This window comes from Chelonia mydas, chromosome 1 (genome assembly GCF_015237465.2).
Source record: "Chelonia mydas isolate rCheMyd1 chromosome 1, rCheMyd1.pri.v2, whole genome shotgun sequence".
Classification (NCBI taxonomy): Eukaryota; Metazoa; Chordata; order Testudines; family Cheloniidae; genus Chelonia; species Chelonia mydas.
The window spans coordinates 127,221,464-127,230,121 of NC_057849.1; the positions used below are offsets into that span (position 1 = coordinate 127,221,464).

At 40.8% G+C, this 8,658-nt stretch overlaps 1 long non-coding RNA gene across 1 annotated transcript; it reads left to right on the forward strand.

Annotated features, from left to right (window-relative positions):
- Positions 1–2,597: 2,597 nt before the first annotated feature.
- Positions 2,598–7,666, forward strand: LOC122462118. The gene is made up of 3 exons (XR_006284475.1): positions 2,598–2,730; positions 2,816–2,914; positions 6,036–7,666. It is a non-coding gene; the product is annotated as an uncharacterized LOC122462118 (long non-coding RNA).
- Positions 7,667–8,658: the final 992 nt, after the last annotated feature.

The window sequence follows — 8,658 nt, forward strand, 5'->3', positions numbered from 1 at the left end:
ACGCACAGTGGTTCGAGAAAAACTGCACCTAGGGAATAAAATTCCTGAACAGGTGAGGGTGTCTCCTGATCTAACGACAGCCCAGAAGAAAGAGGTAACTGAGATGATCGCCCGATATCAAGACATATTCGCAACAAAGCCGGGTTGCACAACTGGGACATATCACCACATCATCACGAACTCTGGGGCCAGAGTAACTATGAGGCCCTACAGGGTGCCAGCAGCCAAAAGGGAGGAAATAAAAGTGGAAGTCAGGCAAATGCTGGAGATGGGGATCATCGAAGAATCCCACAGTCAGTGGTCCAGTCCAATAGTGTTGGTGCCCAAACCTGATGGCACCACAAGGTTCTACAATGACTTCTGTTGACTAAACAAGATATCCCAGTTTGATGCCTACCCTATACCCCGCACAGATGAACTAGTGGACCATCTGGGGAATGCCTGGTACTTGACAACCCTAGACTTGACAAAGGGGTACTGGCAGATTCCCGTAGCTGAAGATGCAAAGGAAAAGATGGCGTTTTCTACACCAGAGGGTCTCTTCCAATATATGGTCCTCCCTTTTGGACTACATGGAGCCCCAGCTACCTTTCAGTGCCTCATGGACAAGTTATTACGCCCCCATGCCAGTTATGCTGTGGCCTACTTGGATGATGTGGTGATTCATACCCAGACTGGGAGACCCACTTGGAAAAAGTGGGGACGGTCCTTGATACCTTCAGGTGAGCTGGCCTTACAGTGAACCCTGTTAAGTGTGCTGTAGGGTTCACAGAGGCCAAATATCTTGGCTATGTGGTAGGAAAAGGTCTGATAAAACCCCAACTTAATAAGTTAGAGGCCATCCAAAATTGGCCACAGCCGAGTTGTAAGAAGCAGGTCCGAGCATTCCTAGGGGTGGTGGGGTATTACTGGCATTTCATCCCCCATTTTGCCAAAAGGGCAAGTCCCCTAATGGACTTAGTGAAGGCCCGTGGCCCTGATCCAATCAGATGGTCTGCTGCAGCAGAAACCTACGGACTGCCCTCTGCAGTGACCCCGTATTGATAGCCCCGGATTTCACAAAGGAATTCATCCTACAGACAGATGCATCCGAGGTGGGGTTAAGGGCTGTCCTGTCGCAGATGGTTGGGGAAGAGGAACACCCAATTCTCTACCTCAGTAGGAAACTCCTTCCGAGGGAACAAAAATATGCAGTGGTAGAGAGAGAGTGCCTCGCTGTAAAATGGGCCATGGAAATGTTGTGTTATTACCTGCTGGGGCATAGATTTATCCTTGTGACCGACCATGCCCCTCTTCAATGGATGCAACGGAACAAGGAAAAGAACACAAGGGTAACCAGGTGGTTCTTATCCCTCCAACCTTTCCAGTTCCACATACAGCACAAAGCAGAGAGTCGCCATGGCAACGCCGATGGCTTATCACGCATACACTGTCTGGCGTCCCAAGCTGCCCAACCCCTTGGTGTTGAGCAGGGGGAGGGATATGTGATAGACCCAGGCCAGTTGGGTACAGCAGAGTAGCAGAAGGCAGATATACTGGCCACTGGATGAACAGTTTTCTGTTCCCTGACTGACCAGAGCAGGCTCCAGGCTCCAGGCTAATGAGAACACCTGACTCCAATTAACCTGCAAAGAGTCAGGTGAGGCCATTAAGGTAATGTGAACACGTGACTCCTATTAAGGCCCTCTGATACTATAAAAGGGCTCACTCCAGTCAGGCAGAGGAGAACCAGAGGAGAGGAAGTGTGCCTGAAGGGCTGGTCAATGAAGACACCCTCAAGCCATCGGTAAGGGAGCCCTAAGGTAAGGGTGAAGAAGGGAGAAGTGGGAGAGCTGTGGGGAAGTGGCCCAGGGAAATGTAGCGACTCTCGCAGTGAAAGGTTGGCTACTAACAGCTGCTACTATTAGGGTCCCTGGGCTGGAACGTGGGGTAGAGGGCGGGCCCGGGTTCCCCCCAGCCTGTCGTTACAGAAACGCCTCCTGGGAGGGGAAGACAGGCCCGTCGGGACAGGAGGCTAAACTGTTCAGGAATAAGCCCATAGGGAGAACAGAGACTGTGGGAGTTCTCTCACCAACCTCCTTGCTGGCTTATGATGAAGAAGGCTCAGTAGACTGTAACCCTGGCCCTAGAGAGAGAAGGGCTACGTGGAGGGTCACAGTGAGCCTCTGAGGCTAGCATAAACCACCTAGAAGCGCGGGACCCATGGGGACAAGGACGGAGCTCTACCACAATATATATAATAATTAGAAAAACTGAATTCAACAGATAAAGATGGTTTCCCCCTTATTTTGTATAAAAATCCTAATTTTAACTCAATAGAGTTTGAAGAGGGCTCATTGATTTGGCATAATCATTTTTTGTTTATGTAAATCATGTTAATAGAGTATGATAGATTTTCTGACAGTCTCTGTCGAGGCCTAATTCAAATTTAATTTTAAACAAGTTGATTTTTTTTTAAAGAAAACAAACTTTATATTAAAAATTGACTTTTTTAACTCACGTGTGTTCAAAGTTGCTTATTAAATACAGGGGAGAGCAATGCGTTCTGTGATTATTCTTAGCAAGTTGTTCTATCACTCATTTATGTTCTCATCACTAAGAAAGTCAGACTGTTAACTGGAGCCTGCCATAACCAATTTGGGGGACCTGATGTATCCCTTCGGTGCCTGGAAATAAGCTGAAGCTGTCAGTGATATCTCTGAAGAATTGCTTGCTAGTTAAAAAAAAAATGTAGATAGATAAAATCTGTTCTCTAGCATTTAAGTTGTCACCAATACGAGGAAAATAGAAGCATTTAAATTTTTTTTTTTTAAAGTTTCATGGCATGGGAGTCATGTCAGGGAAGTGGAAATCCAACTGTGATGGTAGTCACCTTTCCTCAAGAGAATAAATATATCAAATTTTGACAGATCAGGTACTTTTTATTTTTATCTTTACAGCTTTTCTTTATGTGACATAATTATATACATATCACGTTGCTTTTTGAGGCATTGATCCTGCAAAAGATTTATGCTTTAACCTTAAGCACTGCAAGTAGTCCATTGGTTTCAGTCGGACTACTCAATGTGCATTAAGTTAAGCACATGCATGAGTCCTTGCAGCATCATGGTTTAAGAGATTATTTAGTAGTATTTTGATCAGCTCTAAATATAACTTTAATTTGTTATCCCTTTGTATAAATAAGTGTTAACTCTATTTTTGTTACCCTTTTTGTTTTGGTTCTTTCAAACCTTGAATATGTAGACAATTTATTCACAAATTACACTACAGGTGATCTGTTTTCTATACCTCTTGGAATGTTTATTTAAATTAACAATATAGTAATATATATATACCACTGGGACATAGAATCTAATGCGACAATACTGTGAAAGCATTCCAGAGAGATAGCATTTTGTGGTAGAAAATGTAAATATTTCACATAAGGGTAATTTACTAACAGAACAAACGTAATTTATTTTATTCTCTATTAAAATTAAGATTCCCTAAATTGAATTCTGTGGCCAGGTGATTCAACAATTCATCACAGATTTCAACTATTGAGATCTATCAACAAAGGGTGATTTTGTTGTTGTTTTTTTGTTGTGCATTTTTAAACTGGATTTTGATTGAATAATGAAACATATGTAATTATCATTCTTCATACAGCAGACAGAGTATTGTGAATATTGGATGACAGTCATACAAGCTGCAATGAACTACTCTGGCATATGAACACCAAGAAATGTTAATCTATGTGCAGTGGCAAAATAAAGTACAGTAGCTCAAGTAAACTAGAATTACAGGCCAACCCATCCCCATTAAAATCTATGATCCAAAGAAAGGGACACCCCTCCCATTGTGCAGTAATTAACTCACAGATTTCTTATCCCACTTGGGTAGGAAGCTGCACTCTTCTCTTCCTCCTATCCTCCCTTCCACCAAGACTAGAGCCTCAGAAAAATGAGAAATAAAATTTCAAGGACATATTCTATTCTACCTGAAACCTTTTCCCCAAAATAAAACATTTAAAAGAAACCTGAACCTCTTATTACCCTATCACATTTTCCATTAATTAGAGCACCCCCCCAAAAAAACTCTTACGACAAACCCTTTTCATTCTCCTTTATCTAGCGTCCAATCCAACTCACTTAAATACAACACATGTCACTAGTATTGTAATTCTGATGGTGACAAATATGCTGAACCACAGTCAGCAAAAAAAATATAAAGGGAGGGGAAGAATTGGTGTTGGATCATATTAAAGAAGTTCTGTATTAAAATCACAAATGAGTTTGATTCCCCATAGTTTAAATTCCAGGGTATTACTAATTAAGAGGTCTCTTGGTTTTTGGTACTGTTTCTCTCCCTCTATGTGTGAAACTTGCAAGCTGCTAATTGCGTTAGTACATTCTAAGACAGAGTCTGTTCTCAAAGCAATTCACAGAGAGAGAGAGAGACTCAAAGCAATACTCTAACAACAGAAACAGCACCCAGAGACTCCCCGCCCTTTTGTTGTATTAACAATTGTGATTAAAATAGAGATAGAGGATGTATGTGGATGGATGCTTGGTGTGCATAATAACTGAATGATCAGGGAGGTGCCAGCCTAAGAATCCAGTGTCCATCGGCTGAAGAAGGCGTCAAGTGGAAATAACCAGAGGGCAGACTGGAATCCACCCAACAGCCTCAAGAATGGGAGAACCAAAGAACAAGATAACATCTAGCAGCACGGAGCCGTCAGGAATGTGCTATCTGCTGATTGATTCAGCAACAGCATGATGAAGCAATTCCCATAGACTGGCATAGGAAGAAATTCCTATAAAAATAGACTCTAAAAAGTGAGAACTTTGGGGTCTGATTCTGCAAACCAACTTCCAGGAGCATCAGATGAGCATCTGACAAGGCCCTGCTCCCTCCTCATGTCCAGGCCACCTGGCCAGTGGCTTGGCATGAGCAACTCTAAGGCTGGTAACTATGATAACAACCTTGCAGAACCCCTGTGTGTGTGTGTGTGTGTGTGTTTGTATGAATGAATGTGTGAATAAATATGAGATTGAATGGAATGTTATAACTATAACTAACTGCTTACTATGATTCTTTCTGTATTCACAATAAATGTGGTATTTTGCCTTTTTCCCTTTAATAAGATCCTGCTGGTTTTTATTTTATTGGTATAACATTGGGGCCATATAGATAGCAACTCCGCTGAAAGTTTTTTGTAGAATGGAAGGTGGGGAAATGGTGTTAAATTCTATCCAGGAAGAAGCGTCTAGCGTGAAGTATCACTCATGGGCTTACCCTCCGGGAAGAGATGTCCCATAAGGGAGGCAATGGCTACAGGTTGTGTTATAATATGTAGCCTAATTGCTCCTCCAATATGGAAGGATGAGAACAAATGAGAACAAATGTTCTACTTATCTGGACCTCTGACATATCTAACCATTGTACTTGAAGTATGTTTCTAGTGATGTACATTTTGCAAAGATTCCAGTAAGTATCTTGTGTCCTAATTCACATATTGTAGTATCCATTATATATGATTTTCACTAAAGGTTTTCAATCAATATATATTAAGCATTATGCATTTTTTAAAACATATTGCAGTATTTCAGTACAATCTCAGGACTTTTCTGTGCTTACTCCCAGGCCAGGGAAAATTAAAATAGCTCTAACATCAGACAGTTAAGTCTCATTCAGTTTTTGAAATAAGATATAAATTCCTGGTAACATGGGTCAAATTTTGATTTTTAGATACATCACTAGGATTCCTCCTTAAATCAGTGTGAACCATGCATGTGTATCCGGGTAACACTTGTTCCAAATAGGATAAAACTCAGTCTCCTATCAGAGTTAGAGAGAGTGTTGCTATTGACTTCAGTAGGTATAGGCTCAAACCCCATATCTGTCTGTCTATTTTCAAAATCATAAATTATAGGCCCAATCCTGTGGCAGCAGGATTGGGCCTATGTAAAAATATCATTAATGTCATTTGGAGTAGGTTTGAGCCCTAGATAGCACAACATTGTTCTACTATTATTGTTTTTGTTTTTTAGAAATGCAATTCATAAGGTCAAAGAAGAATTCTCATCCATACAATAAAGGAAAAGCTATGGGTTATTTTATGCTTCTGTACAGTACAAGGAAAGTCAGTTCATGAACCTCCACGTAGATGTATGTTACATAAATATAGGAAGGAAGCCTCTTTTCCTGGGTCACTGCCATTATTGGCAGACTACATGGCAGCTAGGGTTACTGCACTGCATATTAGAAGCACACACTGGAGCAGGAGGGCAGGATATTTAATTAACATAGTTCAGAATTTAAAGACTTCACTCCACCAGTCAATTAATATTTTGGAAAGATGCACAACTCCATTATGGTCATAAAAATAAGAAGGAGCAGTGAGTGAATTTGTGTGCAGTTGTCAAATGAAATTTTGCAGGCAGCTAAGAAAAAGTCACTACTTCATACAAAGATCTCACTTTCCATCGTAAACATTATGCCTGGCTTGTGGAAGATTTAATATTGTCGCATTGATGACTTACATTTTTTCTTTTCGTGTGTTGTATTTTCTGGAGGGTCGACTGGATAAAACTCCACCACAAAAGTTTTTGAAGGTGAATTTTACCTGGAACATGGAGTTTTTCAAAGGCAAAAGAGAATCCGGGGATTGGGAGCTGCCTGTTTCACTACTGGCAACACATCACTGGTAATGTGTCATGTTTGAATTTGTGCAAATTAGTTTGGAAGGTGGAACAACTTATCTAAATTTTATGTAAGGTCTGACTTTTTGTAGTAATGAAAGATGACACTTAAGTATACCTATCCTTCAAGTTTAGTGTTGATACATACATGATACTGCATTTGTAATATTTCTTTAAGCTGTCATTAAATTTATAAAGCTAGCAGAAGAAACGAACATAGAAAGTGCAACTGTCTATTCATGAAATGAAATAAAGATAACTGACTTTTTACCATGCTTAAAAAATAAAAGTCCAGTTGTCAGAGAAAATTTGTGGGGTAAAGATATAATGCAGTATGCAGGGAATGAGACAAGAATTCTCATTATTGTGTATGGGAATTGCATGCTTAATTCTCTGAGCACGATGCTGAAAATTTACCCTTAGGTTTGCAATCTAAATTTTACATGCATTCATGATTTAAGAGATTTGTCCTTCATTATCAGGAATTCTGACCTTGAAATGTAAATATCAAAAAACCTCTATAACAATTTATTTTTGTGAAGTATGGTACCGACTAAAGATTTGTTTATATCCATCAGAGGGTTTCACAGTCATTTCAGTGCTTTGGAATGAAGGATTTAAAATACTTTTCAGCTTCTCCATGGCATTATTCATTTGTACTCTGTAATAATCTGAAGCAGTTTCTAAAAGAAAATACAGAATACTCTTAATCATGTCTTGTAATTATCTGCAACATGCTGGCATATTGCATTCCAGAAATTAAGCAGAACAAAACAAACAAAAAAAACCTGCTCATAACATTGTTCATGAGGGACATGAATTTGAATTTCTGTTAAAAAATATTGATAAAATGCAGCTGTTACAATGGCATTTTTTAGGTTTGGTAGGGAATCAAGACATATTGCTGCACCAAAACAAGCAATATAGAAGAGCACCTTAATGGTGAGAATACATTGTATTTGAAAACCAATCCTATATGGTAAGGTAATGCTCCTTGCAGGGTGGGGAAGGAATGAGCAAAGGCACATTGGGGTCAATTGATAGGATATACAAACACTGCACTGGGCAACAAGGGGTTAAGGAGCTGCTATGGGTTCAGCCAGACCCTTCCCCCCGCCACACCTGCAACAGATTCACAGCCTGGAGGAGGAGTTGAAAGGGAGTGGAGAAGCCCTCTTGTGGGCAGGCCAGGAAAGAGAAAAGACCTTTTATCTTGCAACTCTTGAGGAAAGGTAGGATCTCTCCCATCAGCAACTGACTGAAGGTCCCTCCCTGAAGGAAGGGAGGTCCTGCCTCCGATAGACCCTGAGAGGGAGGCATTTCCCCCTGTCACGTACTAACACAGTTTATGCATGTTGATTCCTTGTGTTTTGTTTATGGATTACCCCTGAAGGAGAGAGACTTGGAGCTGACCTGGCTGAAGGGCCAAGGCATGAGAGGAAGCAGCTGCTGCCCCGAGAGACAGAGTTGCTATGCCATGCTTAGCTGCAAAGAGGTCTGCCAAGATGTCTGGGGTGGTTCTGGAGCATGAGGACCAATCTTAGGGCAGATTGTGAAAAGGCAGGGCACAAACCCCAAACTGGTGTGAGTTGTGTACTTATATTTCACCAACACAGTAACAAATATGAACTCCTCAAGCACTAGAACAGCGTAACCATGGAGTTACGGACAGTCCCTTTGGGCACTCCAGTCTACCTTGCCACCCAGGCAAACCTCTTTTTGATAGATGGTCCCTTACATCAAAAATCACAACAATATTCAGGTTGATCCCAGTCCCAAAGTACTCGTCACTCACCCCAGGTCAATTGGGATTTATATCTCACATCAAAGATTTATTTATTAAGAAAAGAAATGAGCTATTTATAAGATTTAAAGCAAATAAACATACACATAAATGAGTTACAGTCTTAGGTGGCAAAAGGTGATAGAAACTCTACAATAAGCAAGCTCTATATGTCCTTGTGGGCTAACT